Source organism: Dermacentor variabilis, chromosome 6, assembly GCF_050947875.1.
Source record: "Dermacentor variabilis isolate Ectoservices chromosome 6, ASM5094787v1, whole genome shotgun sequence".
Lineage (NCBI taxonomy): Eukaryota > Metazoa > Arthropoda > Arachnida > Ixodida > Ixodidae > Dermacentor > Dermacentor variabilis.
Window position 1 is genome coordinate 30,506,458 of NC_134573.1, and position 27,431 is coordinate 30,533,888.

The window sequence follows — 27,431 nt, forward strand, 5'->3', positions numbered from 1 at the left end:
TTATAATCGGTGGAGGGCTGCAATTTTGCCATTACAACATACGCACAACAAATAACTACGAAGATCAATGCTTAGCTACGAGCTTGGAAAATGACACTTACTGCAAATTTGCTGATATGACAGCTATTTTCTTTTTTAATCTAGAAAGAGTAATGTATTTAATGCGAGCCTCATAAGCGTTGATATGCCTCACTGTAGCAACACGCATTTTTCTACAAAGTGCAACAGTATCGCTTTGAGTATGGCGCATACACTTGCAAAAAATCACACCTATCATTTGTCGCCCAAAGTCAAAAAAGAAAATAGACCAATAAACAGTTGCCATAAATGTGGTGACAATGCGTGCGCATGCTTAAAGCACAGCTGTTATGACTGGCCACAACTTTAAGCAATGCGTTTTTAGAACTACCAAACCCAAAAGCTGTCCTTTAGAGTTTGTAGGTTTGTGTGAGTCACTGCTACCTCTTTGCATTGTTTGTGCTCAAAGAAAAAAGGAGATCTTACATACAGCATCTCGTCAGCTAACGAGTTCTTGCAGGATGTTTCAACTGTTTTAAACACAGCGTAAGCTTGTGTGACATCAAGCAGCGGGGAAAAGGCTCCCTCTTAGCTAATACTGTCTGGACCAAACCCAAAGTTTGACCAAATGCATTTGGGTTCGTGATATCTAAGATAAAATAAAGTGTTACGCAAATGATTAGAGCATGCTCCAGTGATGATCCCGCAGCCAGATCAATGGTGTGGCCCTTGCAGACGACTTTGTGTCCATCTTGGGCGACGATACAAGGGCCAGGAATAGGCACACCTTGTTCATGTGTCTCCTTGAAAAGAAACTTTGGTTCACTGCACTGCAGCTAAATGCCCTCTAGCATTTGCCAGAACTTGTAGCTACTCAATTCCTTAAATAGGTATCTACAACTTTAGCAAAACTAAACAAAATGGCATCTAAGTTGAAAACTTTTTTTTTGCCAAAGCATAAATGTGACTAGATCAATGATTGATTTTTACAAATGTGCGAAAGTATGGACTAGCACGTGAGTGAAGGCGTGTTAGCACGTTGAGCATAAAGAATGCTTACCAATGAGATCAGGGCAAATTCAGCTTTTTTTGGCCGAAGGTACTCGTCAATCTCGATGAAGCTTGTTCGACCCAGCAGTTTTCGAATATGTTGAAGCTTGGCTAGCATGTCTTCAAACGAAACTTTAAACCTCAGTTCGGCCTCAAGTGCAAGCTGCAAAAATGTACACAATGTGCTCAGTATACCTAGGAGGCTAGACACAGTGACAAGGCTGAATCTCTGGAACTACACATTTCAATTGTGGTGTTCTTAGGTTTCAAAAAATGGTGTCACACAAAGCTAACACAGCACTAGTTTTGTATATAAAACAAGAATCACATTTCAGAACACAAAAACTGCAATTCCACAATGCTTGCACCTTTGGGCAGAAATGTGCGCATTAAAGAAAGTTCCTGCCGTGTAGCAATGTTCATAGTACTATTTTTTGCAACTGTAACAAACTTTACCAAATCAACTAGAAGACATGGTGGACAAGACACCTAATGTGTGCACTACATGCACCACTCTAGTGTAATCTGGTCTATCTACTTTGGGATCCAACATCACCACCATTTCTTAAAAAAGCGAAAACTGTCATAACATTTGTGAGAAATGGAAAATCAAGAATTTAAAGGTGGTCGTACCACGTCTGGGTTTAGAAAGTGCACAGGAAGTTAATTCTCCGGGCTTTTCCGCCGAGCTTCCAGCGTTGCCTCCAGCAAGACTTTTATTCTGCTGACGTCCAAATTTGTTGGGTCTGAAATGGCGTCCCTGATTGTCTGAAAGTAAGCGACATTTTTACAATATATTGCACACTAAACATTCATTGAATAAATCTTTACCAATCTCAACTACTATGACGAGGTTTTGAGCCGGTAATAAACTGCATCCTGTGATGGTAAAGCAAATCTGCCTAGTCTACGCTACAAGGTAATCCTTACCTTGAGCTCGCACTCTGCATCAGCACTTGATATTGCAGGCCTGTCAGGACCATTGTCCGCACTCACTGAAGACAACTCTTGTCGTTTTTTCATCCGTAGCTTCCTCGTCTTTCTTGTTGTGCTTACTGACCGCATGAAAGTGCTCTTTAAAAATAAGAGAAGCCAGCATCACCAGGGTGGCTTACCATGAGGTAGAAACTCCCCTAGGCAGAATTATCCCTGATTGTGGAAGCATTCTGTCACTTACCCACAGTTGCATTGAATTTATTTTTGACCCAATTTTTGGATCGATTGTTACTCACGCAGCCAAGTTCACGGTCAGGTTTCTGGACCTTCCTGGCTCGTTCCGTTTCCCATTGCATATTTGGATATGCTTCATAAAATGCCTCACAAAATGCTCGATACTCCCACCTTCGGATTGCACTGTTGCTGCTTTCAATTAAGTGGTTCTCGCTGAAATAAGTGCAATATGGTACAGATACTGCATAAGCCATTTAATGTATCAATTTCCAACTACCACACATTTGAGCTAGAACAAAGGCACTCTATCAACTTTCTGCTACTTCGGCACAGTGTCAACAGTATAATGAGCCACTTGTAAACTTAGTTCACTTTGGCTCGCTCCCCATGAATTTTACCTCTCCATGCAGTTTGGAACGGTATAGCAAAGACAAATAATAGATCAAGCTGGGTTATCAAAATATTTCTGAAACCTTGAAGTGTTCGTTCTATTCCGAGACCTAATTCCAGTGAAAAGCACGAAAATGAGCCTGTATTATATTAGCAAAACACAAATGGCTCACCAATGAACAAGGGGCCATGACATATCAAAACCATACTTTAGAGCATGCCACCTCTTAAGTATTGCAGAAAAAAATTCCAGGCAATTTGTTCTCGCCAAGAAGCTGGCAGTCTGAGCGAGTGAAACAGCACCCAAGGGCCAGTGCTATAGTCGTGACATGACGGTCTTATTGATAATGCCTATAAACATTCGCTCACAATTATGGATTGAATTTAACCCTTTTTAATCTTACAATAATGGGACATGATCCTGAAGGTGTGCCCTACTGGCATTGTGTACGCCAGCAAGGCCCACACGGACACACCCAACCCTGAAGATAGTGTACACTGTGTCCTAAACTGTAGCGGTACCGTGCAACAACACATGGATGCTCAATTTTCTGTGGTTTGCAATTAATTCACGAGGTAGAAAAACCAATGCGCAACTATACAGAACACCATAAAAATGCTACAGCTTGACATGAATGACAAATACAAATTTGATCACTAGTTTTGACATGGAGTGCAACACCAAAACTCCTTACGAAGAATAAGGTAGCAGTAAAGCAACGTATTTTCCTATCTTATAAGGCAAGGCAACCTTCCTATGTTTGGTTAAATTCTACTGACAGAATCGTAATGAGGGCATTGACCTCTGGTTGGTGTCGCAATGCCCCAGTAATGTTTGAAATAATCTGACATTTACCTAAATTTCTCACTTGCTAAAGCTGTGCTGTCAACAATATTCAAGTCTTAGGCATTCTAAGCATTCTTTTGTCATTTTAGCCTGACAATATTGACACGTGTACTTATCTTTATCGGGCGACCACGTTTCGCCGCTTAACAAATGTAATCGCACAGCGAGGGACGCGCCTGCATGTATCCGACGTTTCTGGAAAGTTATCGATGCTTCTACCCGGCTGTCTGTTGTCGCCGAACCTTGTGTTATCTGATTCCATCGCGTAACGTGAATGGTGCAGAACATTGTGGAAGGCACGTGGGTCCGAACGATTAGTCTGGAACATTCGACGACTGCTCTATAAAAGCCGACGCGCTTGACCCGCTGATTAGATTTCCGACGATCGCCGACCGTGTTCGCCGCTATCGTTGTGCTATAAGTGTAGCCTGTTTTGTGGGCACAGGTTCGCCCAATAAAAGCTAGTTTTGTATTCCACCGTACTGCTTCTTTCTTCACCGTCACTACCACGTGACATCTGGTGGAGGTGCTTTTCGTTCATGTACGGGACGCCCCGACAAGCCGTGATCCCAGCCCAGACCGCAAACAGAACACCAACGTAGTCACGGACCACCGAGCAAGCCGCCGTCTTCAACAGCTGCCCCCGGAGCACGGACTTCTACCTGAGAAGACCAAGAAGGTTGTGGCCAAGGCAACCCCAATGGCAGCCCCAGCGTCCGCCATCGTGCTGCAGCAGCCCAGGGAACCACCGACGTTCCGCGGTTCCACATTTGAGGACCCGGAAACCTGGCTGGAAACGTATGAGAGGGTCGCTACGTTTAACAACTGGGCAAGCGACGACAAGCTACGACATCTCTATTTCGCATTGGAGGACGCCGCCAAGACGTGGTTCGAGAATCGAGAAGCCACCTTGACGACGTGGGACCTCTTCCGAAGCGGCTTCCTGCAAACATTTCAGAGCGTCGTGCGAAAAGAGCGAGCCCAAGCTCTACTGGAGACAAGAGCGCAGCTGCCGAATGAGACGATCGCGATTTTAACTGAGGAAATGAGCCGTCTGTTCCGCCACGCCGACCCCGAAATGTCCGAGAAGAAGAAAGTACGTCTACTGATGCGTGGTGTAAAAGAGGAACTTTTCGCCGGTATGGTAAGAAGCCCACCGAAGACCGTCGACGAGTTTCTTCGTGAGGCGACGAGCATCGAGAAGACACTGGAATTGCCGAACCGGCAATTCGACCGACGCACCAAGCCAACAAGCTACTCCGGAATTCAATCACTGGCCACGGACGATCTATGCGAGACCATCAGGGCCATTGTGCGCGAAGAACTGCGCAAGGTCTTGCCATCGTCGCAGCCTCAAGTGGCCTCGATCACCGACATCGTGAAAGAAGACGTGCACCGATCGCTAGTAGTTCCTGAACTGCAACCACAATTACCGCAGCCCCAGCCCGAAGCGATGACATACGCCGCCGTCGCACGCCGTCCAGGTCCCCCTCCACGACCACGCCAGGGCCCTGCAACGACGCAATTCCGTCGTCCACCGCCTGCCGCCGCCAGCACACCCACCCGTCGCCCAGCGCACCTACGCGAGGAAGACGGACATTTGGCGCGCCCCCGACCACCGCCCGCTCTGCTACCACTGCGGCGAAGCCGGCCATGTGTACCGCCGATGCCCATACCGCGACCTGGGATTGCGAAGCTTCGCCGTCAACGCACAGCGCCCGAGGGAAGGTGAACGACCTCGTGACATCGCCGACTACCTCGCCGCTACTCAGTGGAGCACTCGACGACCATCGCATTCGCCATCACCAGGCCGCTACCTGTCGCCGCAGCGCCGACCATACACTGGCCCAGCCCGGGGCCGGTCAGCGAGCCCATATCCGGAAAACTAAAAGCAGCAAACGATGGAGCTGCGGTTGCTGTTCGTCGAACTGACGAAGATCCTCCGCCGCCGACGAAGACGACGAAGAAACGATCTCGACGACATAACAACGACACGCCGCCGTCCCGACGAAGTCAGGAAGGCAAGACTACACCGACGAACGACGACTTGACGACGCGACGTTCCAACTTCAGTTCAACACGACGCAGCCGTGATCCGACGCCACGACCTAACTGCAACGCCAGACAAAGAACCACCGACCTCGACGTGCTTCTCGACGGCCACGCAGTCACTGCCTTAGTCGACACAGGGGCCGATTACTCCGTAATGAGTGGACACATCGCCGCCCAGTTGAAGAAGGTTAAGACTGCATGGGAGGGCCCCCAAATTCGGACCGCTGGAGGACGCCTCATTACGCCGACTGGAATCTGCACGGCAAGAATTACCATTCATGACCGGACTTACACTGCCACCTTCGTTATCCTCCAACAGTGTTCACGAGACGTCATTCTTGGCATGGACTTCCTGAATCAACATGGCGCAGTCATCGACCTGAAGTCGAAATCGATAACGCTGTCAAAAGATCAAGCGATACCGCCGGAGAGCTGTCGTAGTCACCACGCCTTGAGTGTGCTCGAAGATCAAGTGAGCATCCCGCCGCGTTCCAGCATTATTATTTCCGTCGGCACTGAAACACCCGCTGACGTTGAAGGCGTCATCGAGGGCGACCAACATCTACTGCTCGACCGTGAAATTTGCGTCGCAAGAGGGATGGCTCGACTCCACGGAGGGCAAGTGGAAGTTATGCTAACCAACTTCAGCCAAGAGTTCAAGCACATCAACAAGGCCACGACAATCGCATACATCGAGGAAATTGTGGAAACCAGCAATGCCTTTGTCCTCTCGGATTCAGCCGCATCTACCCCGATGAGCATTATCTCCGAACCAGACTTCGACGTGAATCCAAGTCTTCCTATCAGTAAGCAGCAACAGATCAGAAGTCTTCTCAGACGATACAAACACTGCTTTTCGACGTCGTCGAGGATTCGACAAACGCCAGTCGCAAAGCATCGCATAATAACCGAAGAATGCGCTAGACCACTCCGCCAGAGCCCTTACCGAGTTTCGACGCGAGAACGTGAAGCTATTAGGCAACAAGTCGACGAAATGCTGCGCGACGACATCATCCAGCCGTCGAAAAGCCCGTGGGCCTCTCCTGTAGTCCTGGCAGAGAAAAAGGACTGAACCCTACGCTTCTGCGTCGATTATCGTCGACTGAACAAGATCACGAAGAAGGATGTGTACCCCCTTCCACGGATAGACGACGCATTGGATCGGCTCTGCAACGCTAAATACTTCTCGTCGATGGACCTCAAGTCTGGCTACTGGCAAATAGAAGTCGACGAGAGAAATCGCGAAAAGACGGCCTTCATCACGCCAGACGGCCTCTACGAGTTCAAGGTCATGCCATTAGGACTGTGCTCGGCGCCTGCAACGTTTCAGCGCGTCATGGACACGGTGTTAGCTGGACTGAAGTGGCAGACGTGCCTTGTTTACCTGGATGACGTCGTTGTCTTCGCCGGAAATTTCGACGATCACCTTAGGCGGTTGCGACAGTGTTAGAAGCCATCAAGTCATCAGGGCTCACTCTGAAGCCGGAAAAGTGCCGTTTCGCTTACGATGAGCTTTTGTTCCTATGCCACGTGATCAGCAAATCAGGAGTACGCTCCGACCCACAGAAGACAGCTGCCACCGCAAAGTTCCAGCAGACAATCGGCAAGAAGGCAGTGCGCAGATTCCTTGGCATGTGTGCCTACTACAGGCGCTTTGTCAAGGATTTTTCAAGCATCGCGGAGCCGCTAACACATCTAACGGAATGTGATGTCGAGTTGAAGTGAGAAACGCCGCAGGCCGACGCATTTCAAGAACTGAAACGACGCATGCAGTCACCGCCGGTACTTGCACACTTCGATGAGGACGCCGATACCGAAATCCACACTGACGCCAGTAGCCTAGGCCTCGGTGCCGTCCTAGTCCAGAGGAAAGAAGGACTTGAAAGGGTGATATCGTATGCTAGCCGGTCGCTGTCAAAAGCGGAAAGCAACTATTCTACGACTGCAAAGGAATGCCTCGCCATCATTTGGGCTACAGCTAAATTCCGCCCTTAGCTCTATGGCAGGCCATTCAAAGTCGTCAGTGACCATCACGCACTGTGTTGGCTAGCTAACTTAAAGGACCCTTCAGGACGGCTGGCGCGGTGGAGCCTCAGACTACAAGAATATGACGTCACGGTAATATACAAGTCCGGAAGAAAACACTCCGACGCCGACTGCTTATCGCGCGCCCCCATCGATCCCCCGCCGCAAGACGACGAGGACGACGACGCCTTCCTTGGGATAATAGGCGCGGAAGACTTGACTAAACAGCAACGAGCCGACCCGGAGCTAAAAGGCCTCGTCGAGTATTTGGGAGGGAACACCGACGTTGTCCCTAGGGCATTTAAGCGCGGGTTGTCTTCGTTCACGCTACAAAACAACCTGCTCGTGAAGAAGAGCTTCTCACCAGTCCGCGCCAGCTACCTTCTTGTTGTACCGTCATCGCTGCGTCCAGAAATACTGCACGCCCTACACGACGATCCAACCGCTGGGCACCTCGGATTCCCCGGACGCTGTCGAGAATACAGGAAAGGTATTACTGGCCGCGTCTGACCGCCGACGTCGCCCGCTACGTCAAGTCATGCCGAGACTGTCAACGACGCAAGACACCACCGACAAGGCCAGCAGGATTACTACAGTCGATAGAACCTCCGCGCCGACCATTCCAGCAGATTGGGATGGATTTGTTATTGCCGTTTCCGATATCAACATCCGGGAATAAGTGGATCGTCGTGGCGACGGACTATCTCACCCGTTTTGCTGAAACTAAAGCTCTACCAAAAGGCAGCGCAGCCGAAGTGGCGAAATTTTTTGTGGAGTACATCCTGCTGCGACATGGTGCCCCAGAAGTCCTCATCACCGACAGAGGAACGGCTTTTACAGCAGAGCTCACCCAAGCCATTCCGCAGTACAGCCAGACAAGCCACAGAAGGACAACTGCCTACCATCCGCAGATGAATGGTCTCCCGGAGCGCCTGGACAAGACCCTTGCTGACATGCTAGCAATGTACGTCGACGTCGAACACAAGACGTGGGACGCGGTCCTGCCGTACGTAACCTTTGCCTACAACACGGCGGTGCAAGAAACAACACAGATCACGCCGTTTAAGCTGGTTTACGGCAGGAACCCGACGACGACGCTTGACGCCATGCTGCCGCACGTAACTGATGAAGAGAATGTTGACGTCGCTAGCTATCTCCAGCGCGCCGAAGAAGCCCGACAGCTCGCCCGCCTGCGAATCAAGAGCCAGCAGAGGACCGACAGCCGACACTACAACTTCCGACGACGCTTCGTCGAGTACCAACCTGGCGACCGTGTTTGGGTCTGGAGCCCGATACGCCGACGAGGAGTCAGTGAGAAACTACTCCGACGCTATTTCGGACCCTACAAGGTCATCCGACGTATTGGCGCTCTGGACTATGAGGTCGTGCCAGACGGCATTTCGCATTCACAGCGGCTCCGCGCACGATCGGAAGTGGTCCACGTGGTGCGCCTTAAACGCTTTTACGGACGCTGACAAACTTCGCCATTTTTGTTCTTTTCTTTGCTACGAGTGCTTTTGTTTATTATCTTCGTTTGTTTGCAGCATCGGGTCGATGTTTTTTAAGACGGGGGTATTGACACGTGTACTTATCTTTATCGGGTCACCACGTTTCGCCGCTTAACAAATGTAATCGCACAGCGAGGGACGCGCCTGCATGTATCCGACGTTTCTGGAAAGTTATCGATGCTTCTACCCGGATGTCTGTTGTCGCCGAAACTTGTGTTATCTGATTCCATCGCGTAACGCGAATGGTGTAGAACATTGTGTAAGGCACGCGGGTCCGAACGATTAGTCTGGAACATTCGACGACTGCTCTATAAAAGCCGACGCGCTTGACCCGCTGATTACATTTCCGACGATCGCCGACCGTTTTCGCCGCTATCGTTGTGCTTTAAGTGTAGCCTGTTTTGTGGGCACAGGTTCGCCCAATAAAAGCTAGTTTTGTATTCCACCGTACTGCTTCTTTCTTCACCGTCACTGCCACGTGACAATATGTGCCCTTCATGTCAATTCAGGTACCAGTCGTTCTTCCCATAATCAACACATATATGTTTAAATATATGCCATACCCTGCCCAATCCACTTATATGGCTGCGCACCTGCCTTCTTTACTGCTACCTAGGGCTTCGCACTGATCTACATCCACTACACATTGAAAAATCAAATGGGCTATTTGATATACAGAACTGGTACCCAATTTCTGGGGTTGATGTTTACTCACTCTATAAAGGCAATGACGTCGTCCCTCATTTGTGCTGTCATGAGTTGTCGTGTCTTCGACTGCATATTTTCACCTTCAAGCAGGGACCGTAGGTATGCAGAAAATTTCGGCAGACATGTTTTGTTCCAGTGCCGAACGGATTTTGATTGTGCTTCCTGCATGAGAATGTGTGTAACAATTTCATTATTTGCACCATAGACACCTGCTGCTTGAACTTTGTGAAATGCACTTGACAATGAAATTTACATTTCTCTTGTCAGTATTCATATTTATTTATTTCGTTCGAAGCAGCTTGATTATACAGAGATAACAGGCTGAAAAAATGAGTACTATTTAAATGCCTTCATACTGCATTGCATCGCATGGACCTTGTAGGCATGGTCATGACATGACACAAATGTGGCGGAAGATGGCAGAATTCTTTGTTTGCATATTTTTCCAAAATATATCCTGCACAATAAGCAATTTTTCGTGAAACGCTTCTCAATCAAAGAGGTTCAGCTTAGTGAAGTTTTTATTGATACGTAACTGCAGGAGAGTCATTTGTAACCAAACTGGCAACTATTTTCAACAGGTACAAACCTAGCAAGTAAATTGTCACACCGAGAAGTCCCACACCATGCAAGCAAACTCCAGTAGAGGTCCGACACTTGTGTAACGAAGCATCTCTTGTAGACTGTTGAATAATTGACGCGCTCCTTAAACAACATTGTTTAAACACACACAGCACTGTCTGCAGTATTGGTCACAGTCAATGCAATGACAATTTTCACTTTTACCTAGTAAGAATGCTATGCTATGACATTCAAATAAATAGAAACCAGCAAATACAGTAAACACTTACGGAAGTTCTGTGTAATATTTACATAGGCAATAAAGGCCACCTTCACATTTGTATGTGTACACAGGGCAAGCGAGCAACAATTTTTCTTCTGTTACTACGGTTTCATGGCTTGTTTCCTTCAAAATAAAGCAGTTTAAACGGGCATCACGGCACTGAACTACCATTAGGTTGCAAACAAAAAAAAAACTTCTTCAGATGACGAACAATAGAAGCAATTTTCAAGAAGCCAGGGTCTCCCGACACAGTATGTGCCATTAACACGTCATTGGGTTTGATAAAAACATTCTCAATCGTAACTGCTTTCAATGAGCAGCCAATTGAATCAAGTGCTGTTGCTGGTGCACCTGCCGGAATGAATTGACGTGTTAAGGGATATGGTGCACCCGAGGTGTGCTCATTATCATGACCCAGAAAGCCATCCTTTGCTGAGCCATCTCTATGCCACATAGAATGTGACAGTTTTATTTGATGGAATTCACTGATAGAATATGGGACATTCTTGAAATTAAAAAAAAACTTTTTTGACTTAGGCAGTGCATTTTTTCCTTCGCATCTCATGGTCCAATGATGGTGACCTGGCCCATGCTGCTTTATTTGCTCCACTATGCGAACTAACATGTGCATTTTTGGCGTGAATGCTTCTTCCCCATAGCAAGCTAAGTACAACCTTTGGTGCTGCACAATCAAGGATTCCAAATCACCTAGAGCCTCAACACTCAATATTGGAGAAAGTACAAGCTGTGTTATCTGGGCAGCCATTATCAGACAATTGTAGGATTGATCCAGCAGGTTGAGAGGGACAATGCTATTCAGAATAAGCGGGAGGTGGAGAACAAAAACTCCCGTTGCACTTGTTTCAGCAAGTGCAATGGGAGTTTTTGAAGCAAGTGCAACGGAGTTTTGAAGCAAATGAAGCAAGTGCAACGGGACACCAATGACAGTGAAGCATCGAAGAGACGTGGGTGCTCTCCTGAATTTGCAAATGAATGAAAAGTGAACTTTCTTATTGCTTCATTCAGTTGTTTTCTACTAAATACCCGACGGCTGTGCACTTGGTGACGGAGAAACAAGGAAACTTCTTTAGGCAGTACACCTTCTAACAATATATGCATAGGGTCACTTCACTTCACTTTCACTTCACTTTATTTCCTTAAAGACCCCACAAGGGGGTGTTACATAAGGGGTGGGTTGTACAGAGATGTTACAAATGCCACAGGTATTTAACAAGACAGGTATATGGATACACTTTGAATAAAACGTGATGGACAGGTGATTGAAACAATGTCGTGGGGAAGGCCATTCCATTCTGAAGCTGCGCGGCAAAAAAATGATGCAGAAAAAGTAGTGGTGCCAGAACGGGGTCGGGTGACTTGAAGTGGATGGCCCGTGCGGGGGGATGTGCGAGCGGCGGGAGCGATGTAAGGTGGATGGCTGAAAGAACTGTGATAAAACTTGTGGTAAAGTGATAGTGTGGCGATCCTGCGGCGAGACGAAAGAGTGGGCAGACCAGAGTCATTCTTAAGGGATGACACACTGATATCATATGAATAAGAAGAATGAATGAAGCGAGCAGCACGATTTTGCACTGCTTCGATAGCGTTAATCAAATAAACTTGGTGAGGGCTCCAGATTGGTGATGCGTATTCAAGTTTGGGTCGAATTAACGATTGGTAAGCCAAAAGTCTTACGTGGTAGGGTGAGTGACGCAGATGACGTTTTAGAAATCCTAATGATCGGTTAGCCGATGAAATGATATTCGTGACATGGGTGCGCCAGGAAAGATCAGGGGTTAATGTTACACCAAGGTATTTATAGGATTCACTTGTTCCAACTGGTATGTTAGCGATTTTATAAGGAAATTGGAGTGGGTTTTTGCGGCGGTGGAAGGAAACTAATTTACATTTGTTAGGATTAAGGGTCATTAGCCAGCGGTTACACCAGTCTAACACTTTATTAAGATCATTTTGTAGGGCTGTTTGGTCAGATATGTTAGTTATTTTGCGGTAGATAACACAGTCGTCAGCGAACATGCGGATGTTACATGATAAATTATTAGGCAAGTCGTTGATATATATTAGAAATAAAAGTGGGCCGAGGACAGATCCCTGCGGCACGCCGGACGTTACAGGGAGCGAGTCAGACTTGACATTGTTAAGGGAAACAAACTGAGAGCGGTTAGTCAGAAATTGGGCGATCCAGTTTAGAACGTCGTGTGGCAGATTTAGTTGAGAGAGCTTCATTAGCAGACGCTTGTGTGGTACTTTATCAAAAGCCTTGGTGAAGTCAAGAAAAATGGCATCTGTTTGTAGGTTAGTGTCGAGGTTAGCATTCAGGTCGTGAAGAAAAAGGGCTAGTTGGGATTCGCATGAGAGGCCTTTTCGAAATCCGTGTTGAGAGGGATTAAAAAAGCTGTTAGAATCAAGGAAATGCATGACCTGAGAGTATATGATATGTTCCATGAGTTTGCAGCACACACTGGTTAGAGATATGGGGCGGTAATTTAACGGACAGTCTCTGTTGCCTGCTTTGTGAACTGGAATGACCTTCCCACACTTCCAGTCGTAAGGGAGAATTCCTGAGGAAAGTGACTGGGAAAACAGTAACAGTAAAAATTCGGCAGATATGTGCTTAGTGTTTTTCAAGAGCTTGGAATTTATTTCGTCCGTACCAGTAGAAGATGACAATTTCATTTTTTCAATTAAGGACAGGATACCAGCGAAACTAATGCTTATGGGTGGCATTTCTGGTAAACTAGCGGAAAACGGTTCTGTTTCAGTAGGGTTAGGTTCATTTGTAAAGACAGACGAAAAGGCTGTATTAAATATATTGGCACTTTCTGAACAACTTGCTTCTTGACCAGATTGATTAGTAAGGATAACGGGAGGGGTGTCATGTGGGTTTAGAATTTGCCAGAAACGTTTGGGTGAATCAGCAAGGATTTTTGATAGCTCAGTGTGAAAGAATGAGTATTTAGCGTTGCGCACTTCTGTTAAGTATGCTTTTTCTGCGATGTTGTATTTGTCCCATGCGCAAACACTGTTTCTAGTCTTGGCGATACGAAAAAGACGTTTCTTCTTGTTTTCAAGCGATTTTAATGATTTAGTAAACCAAGGTTTTTGGCGGGTAGGACGGAAAGTTACCTTAGGGATGAAGTCATCAGCTAATCGGTTCATTTTGTTCTTGAAGAGTGACCAGTTTTCGTTAATAGGTCGTTCCCAAAAACCATCTTGAAACGAGGGAAAAAAGGCATTAAGTTCACTAATGATGGTCCCATAGTTCCCCTTGTCATATAGTCGAATTGTTTTCCTGCAAGCGTGGCGTATTTCGGGGACAAAGGCAAAATTAGCATGAATTACTTTGTGGTCACTTATTTCTTTTAGAAATGTTATAGAAGATAGGCTCCCTGGATCTGTTGTTAAGATTATGTCAAGAATATTGGCGGTATCGGAAGTGACTCGTGTAGGTTGTGATACTAGCTGAGTAAGATTAAAGTTTAGGCAAACGTCAAGAAATTCGTTAGCTTCTTTCGCATTGGGTGCTGACGAGGTTAGGGTCATCCAGTCGATATTCGGAAAGTTAAAGTCTCCAAAGAGAACGACGCGAGCATTAGGGTATTTAGTCGAAAGTTTGGTTAAAGTATTATTAAGTTCGCGTGAAAAATCTGGAGTGTGTCTAGGAGGCCTGTAGCAAACTCCCAAGAGCACAGACTGTGGTGCGGAACGACAGATTAACCATAATATTTCAAGGTCGGAGGATATTTTGATAACAGAACACGAAAGCTGTTTGTTTGCAGCAATGAGGACGCCACCGCCACGTGTGCCGAGGCGATCCTTTCTAAAAAGATTAAAGTTGGGCAAGTCGGATAAAACTTCGCCATCGGTGACGTCAGAGGTCAACCACGTTTCAGTTAGAATAAGTAAGTTGCTACTGGATGAAGATACAAGGCTTGACACGTGGTGGCGTTTAGAAAGAAAGCTGCGAATGTTTGTGAAAATAATCGAAATAGAGAGATTAGCTTTGTGACCAGAAACTGAACCATTTAATGATTTGGGGCGGGGAGGGGGTTGCTATGATTTTTCTTCGATAGTTTCGGTTGCATTGTCGAATACGTAGCGTTTGGAGCCCATAAATAATGTTTTATATCGTAAAAGAAAAGGACCAGATTTTTCTTTAGCAAAAGCGAGAAGGTGCTTCCGTGCGTTCCGAACGAGAGGCGAGAAATCTTCCCCAATGCTAAAATGTGTATTTTTGAGTTTAGAGCCATTAGCGAGAACAGTTTCCTTGGTTTTAAATGAGGTAAATTTTACTATTATGGGGCGGCACCGGTCTTGCAAGTGGCGACCAAGACGGTGGGCACGCTCGATTTCCTTAGATTCGATGGCTACGTTGAAATGGTCCCTGCAAAACGCCGTGATTAGCTCCTCAGACTGAGCGTTGGTCTCGGATGGCGTTTCGTCCGCTATGCCGTAAAACAACAAGTTGTTTCGTCGGGAGCGGTTTTCCATGTCGTCAAGCCGAGTCTCCAATATCGAGACCTGTCGAGTAGTCTGAGAGGTGGTGGTTGCAACGGTGTCTAATTCCGTTCGGAGCGTTTGAAGCTGGTGGTAGTGAGATTCTAAACTGTCGATTCTTTTGCCTAGTTCGCAAATGGTTTTATCGGTGCTTGAGAGCTGGCTCTTTAGGCTCTGCACGTCTCCAATGAGCTGGGATTGACCAGAAGACAAGCCTTTTAGTTCATTTAGTATTTCATTTAGGGTGGGGGGTCCTGGGTTAGTTTCAATATCTCCGGATAACATAAGTAGCAAAGAACAAACGCTGTTAATACAATCAGACATAATACAAACACAGCACTGAGGGCTCGGTAGCAGAATAAGGCATCTATTGCTAGATTTTTTAGCGAAAAGGCGACACTGGTTACTGACCTGCATGGTGAACAGAAGTGGGTTAAGCCGTGTCGTGGCACAGCTACCGAGCCCACAGAGCGCGCCCGGCTGGCGGGGATGATTTATACGCAGTGTGCCTGATGAAGTCGATGACGGTGTGACCATGAATTCCTCTTCGAGCGTCCAGTTTCCAGGTTCCAGCGCCGCAGAAACTACAGTGGCCAACGCTGGAAGTAGGCGCCAGTTGTCCACGGTGACGAAGCAAGCCGGGAAAGGGTAGTTCACGTGGATGGCTGATACCGGGCCCAGAAGAACGGGGAACAGCACGCAGGAGATAGCGCAAACGAAATCCTGCATGGTGAACAGAAGTGGGTTAAGCCGTGTCGTGGCACAGCTACCGAGCCCACAGAGCGCGCCCGGCTGGCGGGGATGATTTATACGCAGTGTGCCTGATGAAGTCGATGACGGTGTGACCATGAATTCCTCTTCGAGCGTCCAGTTTCCAGGTTCCAGCGCCGCAGAAACTACAGTGGCCAACGCTGGAAGTAGGCGCCAGTTGTCCACGGTGACGAAGCAAGCCGGGAAAGGGTAGTTCACGTGGATGGCTGATACCGGGCCCAGAAGAACGGGGAACAGCACGCAGGAGATAGCGCAAACGAAATCCTGCATGGTGAACAGCAGTGGGTTAAGCCGTGTCGTGGCACAGCTACCGGTATATGGTATATGGTAATGGTAATATGGTAATGGTAATATGGTAATATGGTAATGGTATATCCTCAGTCAGTGAGAACCCTGTGATTAGGCGAAGCACTCAGGGTCCTTTGATGCCTGAAGCTGCCGATATTTCCTTCTGCTCAGCCAAATTCTTAGTTTTCTTGAGCAGTTCAACTTTATCTTGAATTTCACTGTCACTTCTCAAAGGGCAATCAGAGTGCAACAAAATCTTAAGGAAATTACTCGTGGGTGCATTGCAGCGGCGGCACGCATAACGAACACTTGGCGAAAACGATTCCTTGAAGCCAGCAATGTTATGCGCTGCTAAGCTATCACCGAGAAATGCAAGCAGACAGCCATAGGTCTTGATTTCTCTTTTCCCAACTTTGAATGAGATTCCTTGGTCTGACAGTTCATTCACGGTCTGAATAAAATCTTCAAGCAGTTCTGCTTTAGCATCTGGTGTTTTCAGGTCATTCGCATAACCAACAGCAAGGAAAAAAATTAAGTTAAGCTGAGACGTGGGTGGCGGAAAGTTGGCAAATATTACATAAAACAGTGTGAGTTTTCCACGCATGCCTCGTTTCATGCCCAAAGGGTTGGCAATTTCTACATCGTCACAGTACAGAAGCATACCAAGGCCTCTGTTCTGGTTATTCATCATGGCATGGTGCCTGAACCTCAAACCATCGCACAGGTCCCTCAGGAAACCATCTTCAGAGAGAACAAACCTTCGCTGAAGATAGGTACTTGTTTCTGTATGTTGGTACAAATTTTCTAAGAGTGACCTTAGCGATACATAATAACCATGGGAACCATTTGGAAGTGCTTTTTTGCAAGGTTTAACATATATGTTATTACATTCATACTGATGTTTTCTCGCCTTGTCAGTTAGCAAACCTGATGCATCTAGCTGAAGGCCGTTGGCATGGAACATTTCAGAAATTTTCTTGACAACAGCACTAACAGCTATTTTTGCACATCTGTGCTCACCCTCCAAAAGCCTACACAGATCGGAGAGCCTTGCCTCATCACTGAGCATAGACGGTTCAAATTCTGAGGACACCTCAGTTTCAATGCTCATTCCGTGGTGGACTATATCGATGTCGCTACTTGGCACATGCTGCTCTACATCGGCCACAATCAATCTGTGAAACTTCTCAAAATGCTGTTTATAACGAGTAACAGCCGCTAAAGTGACCTTGCAAATGGCACAGGCGTACTTTTTAACACACGGATGAACAAGTTTCATGTGAGATGCAAAACGACTAAAATAGTAAGATGAAAAGTCACAGTGTCCGCACTTATGATGTACCTTAGTAGAGGAACTTGAATGCAAACTTTCTTCGGCTCCTTGCGTTAGCATTGTGGGGGAAGCACTTCCTGGGTGCTGAACTTCATCGCTTGGTGCACTGTCGAATGGATAACCTGCGACAGATTGTGCAGGCTCACTTTCTGGGTAAGTTGTGGTGTCTCTTGGACACTGATCACATATTTGTCTACCAAAAGACTTGTGGTGCACTGCGAGATCCAGCTTCCTGCGGACACTCTGCAGAAGCACAAAAATACAAAGCAGTGAGGCCACGAAAATTTTTTTCAATATGCACCGTGTGCTAAATCCATGCTCAGAATTTTAATGCTCTAAATGACAGTTTTTATTAAGCCATGAAGAAATTCAGCTGATTACATGTTGGTAAGGGCAATCAATGCATCTCAGGTGCACCCCATGAATGTATCAAGCACAGCAAACACTGGAGACTGAAATTCATCCTGCATATGTGCTATAATTCTATATTGAATAGCATGTCCTACTATTTATGCCACAATAAAATTTCCATAGGAGTATTTGAACTTAAATTTGGTCCTTCCTCATGACTGAGAAAATCGTTGGAAGTAATTTGTTTTGAACTGACAAGTAGTTTACAATAAAATATTGCAGCGAAGTCATCGTGGTTGGAGCAGAGGTTTCACTGTATTGGTGCATGTGTTTCTCATAGGCGCCCTAATAATCCTGGTGCCTCCTTCACCTTTTGTAGGAAATAAAAGAAAACTGAAATGCACTTCAAGAAAACATTGACACCTTTTATAACGTGCCATGACAAGACTTTTTTTATTCTGGGAACTGGACAGAGCTTAGTAGCAAGAAAAAATATTGTTTGAATATTTTCAGGTAGTGCAAAAACAGTAGCTTGAACATTGAAGAAGACATGCTGCACTCCTGACAAAGCTTTTGCACCTGCTTTTGAGTGGAAATAGCAGCTCAATTTAGTCTCAAACAACTTTCACCCATTTTAACAGCCATCTTCGTGCAGAATTGCCCACGATGAATTCACCTTATAAAGGGCACAATGAAACTGCAATCTTTATCAATGGCACCAGAAAAAATCACCCAATTTTGCAAAGCTGTTCTCAGTGAGGTTTTTTTGCTGCACAAACCTTTGACCAAGTTCTTTATCAGTTATCAAAGCAGAAGTATCATTCTGAAATTGGGCATAAAAGTGACCTTCTGAAGAATGTAATTAGCACAGACGATAAGAGACAGCAAACTAAGACAATGCTCACTCCCGACTAAAGTTTATTTCAGAAAAATCTTGGATAAATTCACAACTTATCACACGTGTCTACTCGATTTCTATTATGCCATGCAACTTTCTCGCATTCATTTGATATTGTGTTGCCTTGTTCTGCTTTTAATGTTTTCTAGGTGACAACATGTATTTATGATAGCTTATTATAGGCTATTCTTGCGAAATGAAATTCACTTACGAGTCAGTGCTTGTCATTTCTTTCACTGTCCCTTGTCTGCACTATTTACTTTCTTCCCAAAGATAGACCAACTTGCCTAAGAAGCTATTTTACTGCATATGGCATGACAGCACACTTTAAGCAGGTAGGATATAGCTTTTGTGAAGCTACTGCTGTATACAGCCTTTGGGTACTGAACTAATTATGGAAATATTTAAGACGGGAATAATTTTGAACTTCTCAAGCTTCGCTTACAGTACGACAGCACAGCACATCAGCATCTTTGTTTTCCCTGCATTGCAGGGTATAGGATATAGAAAATATGATGTAATGAAGTATTCCATTTAGGACACAGCACATACCTGCATTGCTTTTATACTGAGAGCAAAAAATTACATCTAGAAGAACGTAAATGCGCCTTACATTTGAAAGGACACAAAAGATGATTTCCTCTAGCATGCCAGTAACCAAACAAGAAAGAAAAAAAATAGCAGCAGCCCAGTGAAAAACCTGTCTCATACCAAGAACGCTGCCAGCATAAGCGTCAGTTATCACAAAGGAAATGTTGCTGAAGGGGCTGAGCCTAAGAGGATATGCATAAACATACAAAACCTCCATATGTCAGGAAGTTTGCTTGTTAGTTACAGGCATGACAGTGTGGTGCCAACCTAAAACAAGGCAGTTCAAATTTTGGGAGTTTGTATATCAACTGAGTAATACTTACCTTCTTGTGCACCCTCATAGAGGTTGACGAGAGCTCCGTGTGAGACAGGCGAGTGCCCACAGAGAATGCACCAGCCAATAGCTACTTTTTCATGGCCAACTAGATCAACAAGGCGCTGAAAGCCATTTCATTCGCACTCCTTGCAGCGCCCTCTGAGCGCGCCGGTGATGTCCTGTGGCACAGTTGAACATGCCATTATTCATGGACGTCTCCACCTGTGAAATTATTAACGCTCTCGCCAACCACACTAATAAACGAAACGCACACGCCCCCACAAAAAGCATGTAAAAATTAAACATTTTCTCCTTAGTGCGCGCTATTAATAAAATCGGCAGACTTTTCCGTCTTCTAAGTCTTGAGCATAAAAAGGCTCAAGCGGCAATAGTGAAACTCACTGATTACACTGTGATTACGATGACAATGGCTTACTTCTCCATCGCCCCGATAAGAACTCCCCCTCTAGGCACCATATGAATTTTTAGGGAAACCGGCATGTCAATTTATTGTTCACACAATAGCGGGCTACGCCGCCGCCCCTTATCAACACTGTGCCAATTCGGCGTTGAAACAGCGTTAGAAAATTACCTGTTCAGGTGAGGACACGAAAACAAAGCAAAAAAGAGACATATGTACAGTCTGTTTCACACTTAGGGGAAAACTCGGAACGTATTGCGTCGCGATGCGGCAGGCAATGGAGTCGTGCGGCGGCAGCAGCTCGAGGAGGCGCAGGACAATGCGCCTCCTCGAGGACAATGCGCCTCCTCGAGGACAATGCGCCTCCTCGAGGACGAGGACAATGGCGCGAAAACGTGAGCGCCGTAGGTTTGCATCAAAATTGACATATACAATGACAGTAATAAGTAAAAGCGCTTACCTCTTTGTGAAGTCCGTGACGGATGCTAAAGCCAGGTCTGCTGTGACATCGAAATTTCTTAAACCGAAGAAAAAACCCTCACTTTTCAAAACAGTAACAATGCAGCATGCGAACGAACAAAACTTCGCCTCTTCGCAGTTCGCGCGGCTCCGCTGGCGCGACGGCGTCCAATTTCGTCGCTTCCCGAGTTTGGCGCTGCGTTGGACAGTGATAAATTCAACAGCGGTCGATACGGCTGATTTCAACTTGTCATACCCCGAAGATACTATAGTTATCAGAAACACTGCCACGTCATATAACTTTTGGACAGTTTGTCCTTTTGAAGGCGGTGTGTGAAGAGTTCTCTTTTATTTAGCGTGCTACTCACGATAGAAAACATAAGTGGCGCTGAAAGCTGTAGCGACAAATACTATTTTTGCTTGAGCAATCCGTAAACTTTGTGTCTTGAAAGATTGAAATTCTACGACGTTTATTGCTCACTAGCTTGGGACTTGATTTTTTTTTTACCCGGAGTTGCAGTTATAAACAAACGATGCCGTCGTATACCAGCGTAGCCGCCGAGCCATCATTCTCGTTCTCGAGAACCACGAAGGCTGACCGTCCCACGCTGGCGATCAGACGAAAAATTGCTGCAAATGTCTCATTCATTTCATATTTATCGCGAACGCACAAACCATTTTCCCCCCTCTCGCGTGCTCAGATCCCACACTTCGCTTACGCTATAAATTCTTTGTTCAGTAAACATGGACGCGGCGCAAGGCGATTTCGTATGCGTTTCCTTTTAGCCACGCTTTGTGGCATACGGCGTAAAACTAATGTGTCTCCGATTGTTAAAAAAGAAAAGGGGGAAAAAAAGCTATCGGGCAGCGTAGCAATGCTATGCCAAATACTCATATTCGCCCACTTAGAAGCGTCGACACGGTGGCATGGGGACATATGTCATTCGCTCGCGTTTTTCTGAGAGCATTGAATTCTCTTTATTTATTTATGCATGTTTTCAGTGTCAGTCTACCCGGAAAGCTGGCGCTAGCTTGTATGGGTGTTGTTGCCTTGAGCGGTTCAATTCCACACAATTTGAAATAATGTGTGCCTCGTGTGTTGAAGCGTTCTTTCCTGACGAAATAACCGCATTGAGTCGCTTGCTCCTTCTTGCTTGAACCTGGCGATGTTTCTTCTTATAGTTCGATTTTAGTGTGAACGGGCTCGGCAAGTTTCTCGCGGTTTAAGCGCTAGAATAAAATAAAAGTGAAGAAGTAGAAAAAGGAAACGACGCTTTCACAAATAGACCTTTGGTGTTGTAAAAAAACGTTTGCAAGGATCATCCAAATTGTGGCCCCTATGCCATTCCTTTACACTTTGGAGGCTAAAGGGCAGTCGGCCATGAAACATAGCACAGATGAAATCAAACCATAATATGGTTGCTCATGCGCGGCCTCAAAGCAAAAATAAGCGAATGTATTAATATACGACGGATCTTTTGAAAACGGTAGGTGAGTTTTTTGTTTCCCAGTTTGCCACGCGGAATAAGTTGTGCGGCCACGCTTGGTCGCTATATAGTTATAATTTTGACACCATAATGTGGCATTTTCGTACTTCGAAATTAATGAGCAGATCGTCATTGTCTCACCATCGCGGGATAACTTCGCCAGTTCTTTCATGGCGAATTATTCCAATCGCATCGTCCTCGAATATTGCCTGTACGTATCATACCACTAACAATAATTGCAATCATTGTGAACAAATTAAAATTTTCAGAGACTATATTGCTCTCTGCTTGCTGCGCTATTTCTGGCGTGGTCGACAGCTACCCTCTCCGCTTCATGCAATAGCAGGCACCAAATACGATACGAAAATTGATTTAAAAATTAGAAACAAGGGCTGGCGCTTTGAAAAAAGGTTGTGGCGCAATTCAAATCCATTGCAAGACGAATTGTAGATGTAATCTTGTCTACTGCCTTTCTTTGTCCTGTGACAAGGTATACATTGGGTACGATGGGAGCTGCCTGAATGTGCGCCTTCGAGAATACCACAGCACGCTGAAGTCTGCGCCGGGGTTGTATATGTCTGCTCATTGTGCAAAATGTGGCTGCGCTTCAAATTTTCCGCACACTTAAGTTGTGCATCGTAATCATGACGCGAAAACTAGGGATATAGATGGTGAGTTCACAGTCTACATCACTGTTAAATTGTGAAATTTCATTTCTAGACGGCACTTGAATTTAGTTGACTTTGTTTCTCTCGGCTACCTTCCCCTTATATTCATATGAGCCATTCTTGCTACTACTATTCGTGGCCCTATGGTGTCTGTAAAACGCGATGCAGGCATTGACGAATAGAATTATGCTCATAACAATTTGGTTCTGTGTAAACATAGATGTCGGAATACTGGAACCATAATTTTACGGTCTGCTCTTTTAACATCTTTGCAGATTTTTGGCCACAGGAGGGTCCATGGAGGACATTGCATTGAGCTACCGAATGCATGCATCTACTGTAGCTAGCGTACTGAAGGAGACATTACCAGCGATCTGGGACTGCTTGAAGCCCCTGGTACTCGCACGCCCAAGCACACAGAGGTGGCGCGACATAGCAGAGGAATACTATGACAAATGGGATTTTCCAAACACAATTGGGAGCATTGACGGCAAGCATTTTGCGATCAAACGTCCTAACAAGAGCGGCTCAGACTTCTACAATTACAAGGGTTTCTATTCACTAATTATGCTGGCTATAGCAGACGCCAACTATAGATTTATAATGGTGGACATCGGAGCCCAAGGCCGATATTCAGACGCCTCTTTTTTTAAGAGGAGTCCCCTCCAGGCAGTATTTGAAGAGGGTACTCTGGGGCTGCCTTCAGATATGTCGAAGTGGCCACCTTGTTTGGTTGGCGATGCAGCCTTCCCTTTGCGGACTTACCTGATGCGGCCCTACCCTGGGAGGGAGCTGGATGATAGAAAAAAGGTCTTCAATTACCGCTTGTCGAGGGCACGCAGGTGCATTGAAAATGCTTTCGGCATTCTAGTCTCCCGTTGGCGGGTGTTTCTTGGAACGGTGGAAGGCGCACCAGAGCTCCTCAACAACATGATTCAGGCTGCCGTGTGTTTGCACAATTTTCTTATGGGAGATGCTGCCTACTGCCCTGATGAGTACAGCGACACGCTATGCGGCGAGACGGTGTATGACGGAGAATGGCGCCGCGCTGTCACTGAAATTGGCACAAAGACAGTGCCGTCAAACAACCGCCCCACTTCAGCTGCCATGGCAATGAGGGACGAATTAGCAGACTATTTTATGTCTGCAGAAGGCTCACTGCCGTGGCAGCTGAAGGTTGTCAGGCGATGCTAAAATATCCTGTAAATATGTATTCATAGTTTGTACCCTTAATGTTCTCTTTATTCCTAGCAGAAGACAGCCCGTTCGAGTGCTGTGTTTTGTAAGACTGTATTATATGTAATATTTTTTTTATTTTTGCCGCATTTCTCTTAAGTTTAGCACTGCCTTACAAGCTGATTTTTTGTCGCTTATTGATTGCTATTTGTTTATGTATTTTAACTACGTGCACATTTCGCTGGTTTTATACGCATGCAATCCACCGCTTCTTATGTTACCAAGAATTGTATTTTTCATTCTTTTTCTGAATAATGTTAATTTTTCTTCATTCAGTTGTATTTGTAACACTCTTCAAGCGCGTTATTACTGCAAGCATTTTTGGCTCTTATGTGTTTTTTCTGTGGTGACCCCCTTATAATGTACCTTGAAATAAACAAATAAAGCGTTTACTTTTTTTCGTCTTTGAACTAATCCAATCCCCCTCCCCTACGTTTGGCTGCGAGTATCGTCCCCTGATGTCCTCCTCTTTTCACCTGCAAGCTGCGAGATGGTTTCCATGAAACCACGGCTCAGTACTAGCTGCCCTGCCAGTACTGAGAAAACTGTCTCCCATGCAGCTGTGGGCCGGTTCGCTTGAAATCCAAACACCATAATTGGGACCCGATGGCGATCGCACATAAAAGCATACATCGGTCGTAGCCGGCCACGTGGTAAAGCTACCGCGTTTTTACGGGCATTCTCAGAAGGCGCACATGGATACCAAACATCAAACCGACTGGGCAGTGTCGCGTCGCCCAATTTCCGTGACCGAGAAGGTCGACGGGGCATTTAGGAAGCGCCCCTACCTTTCCATTTCACGCTCGTCTACTCTTTTGCTCCGAGCGAGCGTGCAGATCTAGTGCCTTTTCTACGGCGAAGCCATTAATCCGCTTTCTCTGCACGCGTGGCTGTTTCTCGCGTCCCCTCTTCGCGGAACCCACATGCGTGCTTCGTTTCCGGTTATTCGCCGATACAGCAGGTGCCAACTCGTCCTGCGCGTTGCTGTAGTCGCCTAAACTGAGCCACAGCAAAGTCAAGTCCCTAATCTCAAACTGACTCCTTCTCACGTAGGATTTGCCAGCAATGTACGCAAATGAATGAGCAACAAGCTGTTATTTTGTTATATATAAGCCAGAAGCACGCTGTAGCCAATTTTTGAACCAGGAGGCATTTGCGTGTCTTTTTATGTCAAGTGTACATTGCAGTGGTCTGTGAGCACATTGTTTAAAAACATTTACTGCATGCATAGATAACACAGAGAGCATCACGTAGAAAAAATGATATTTAATGATAAGGTTCAAATGAAGTGCACAAAAAACCAAGAGCAGTTACAGTTACGTATGTAATAACATGATATATTTGTGTTCAACACAAAGATAAAAACGCAGCAAGTGTACACAAAAATGCAGATATTCAAATATTCACACACACACACGTGTGTGCGTGTTATCTCAACTGCCAGCCTGTGTCCTCCGTTTCCTTGTTCTGGTATGTTGCATTGGAATAATCTGAACAAACCTCTGAAATGTGTAGGAAAAGCACCTGAGAATAACATATTCATATTCACAGTGCAATTGAGCCTTTTGTTTGATGCTGCATGCAAACTGTTGCCTATGTATTAGACTGATGTTGAACTTTTGTACTACTGTATATGGTGCTCAATATACCTTGCGCGTGGCAAAAATGAAACTTTCTATAAGGTGCACAATGAAATTAAAAATAGGTAAGAATATCTATCACATATTGTAAAGTATTCCCACACTAGAAAGACCGACAAGAAATGCAAAACAAATGCACTTTCTGAAGCATGTCATGCTGAAAATACACACAAAAACACAGAATACCACTCTTAACGCAAGAATAAGATTTTGGATAGTAATGGAACGAATACACATCACCATGAAAGAAATGCTCACAATAACATACCATGTAGTGTTCAACATATAATATTGTATGCATAGGAACAATTGTCCGTATACTGGCACTTCAAATGTTTTATCACAGCTTTGTTTATCACAGCTTTGTATACTGGCACTCCAAATGTTTTATCACACGCAAAGTTTAACTAATGTTGATGGTTTGCACATTTTCTTCGTCCTCCATTTCTGCAATTACTGTCATTATTTTCGCGTTGCATTTCAGGGCCACCTTACGGGGCATCTTGTCCAAGCTGAGGCCTATAGATATCCCAAATGCCTCATTTTCTGACATCTTGCTGTCAAGCCTAGACAACAGCTGCTCTTCAAAGTGGTCATTTTTTTTTCTTTCTTAAGTTTCGGTGCAGCCTCGTGTTTACCGGCTACCGACGGTGGTTCTGCCAATGGCGGCGGCGTTGCTGGCATTGGCAGCTCCTGTGGGGAGGATTCTTCGAAACTTTCAACGCCTGAGGGTGATGGCGGCGCATTAGTCATAGATGCGAAGATGGTCTCGGCGGTCTCGCCATCATCACCACAAGTGGCTGGCTCCAGGCTGCATGTCGTTCTGCAGAGAACAAGCCTACATTGTTGCAAAGGGAAGCAGGTGCACGACTGTAAACTAAACACATGCTTCTGTCCCCTTTACATTTGGATTTATCGCTCGCTCAGAATGCCGAAGGATTTTTGGGGCCAATAGTATCATATGTAGACTATACTACCGCTCTACTCACTTTTAAAAGAAAGCGGGTTTAAGAAGTCGCGTGCAAGTCATAGACGCCGTCCACACGCGGATAACTCCATTGAGACCGGAAATCTAGTCGAAGTACACAGTGTTCATTTCGTGCAAGGATTAAAGGGACAGTTGTATAGTACCCTGAACAGTCTGTGGAGGAAGAAATAAATGGCCGCAGGAGGAGGCAAGCACAACAAACTTGTATATCTTAAGTGAACACACACACAAAATGTTAATGATGAGCACTCGGAAAACGCAAAACGAATCACGATCGCGTAACGGGCCCAGCAAACTCCGTCTGTTTCACTGCATGACATAATTGCCGTGAGGAACAAACCAAGTCATCAAAACATAGTCATCTAAGTGAACGCAATACTAAGCAGCTATGAATGTGATCACACAACTTCGAAATGCATAACTTACTTCCTCGGACGGCCGCAATGTTTGTAAAAGGCCATGGACTCCGTGAATTCCCAGGCCCGCCGAGACACGTAGCCGCTGCCACTCCTTTTTGTAGCTTCAATGGCTTTCAATTCACGGGTATAGCGGTCCCTTATCCGCTTCCATAATTTCAAGCGCTCTTCGACTAAAACAGGGAAAACAAGACAAACAATTAGGCGCTGAGTGCATAGCATGCCCGGAGACGTATACACACACGTGCGAAGCATTTACGCACCTGTCGAGAGGCCGGAGTACACGCGTATCTGCTCCCACGCGTTGTTTTTCCGCTCTGCATCCCGGTAATCCATTCTCTTCGTGTCGTAGACGCACGGGTGTTGCTGGACGGCGTCCAGAAACCTTTCAATTTCGGAGCCGCACAAGTCGGGCACGCTGTCTTGGGAAGAGGCCAT

At 45.8% G+C, this 27,431-nt stretch overlaps 1 pseudogene; it reads right to left on the reverse strand.

Moving 5' to 3' along the window:
* Positions 1-521: 521 nt before the first annotated feature.
* LOC142586079 (uncharacterized) lies at positions 522-27,431 on the reverse strand (annotated as a pseudogene).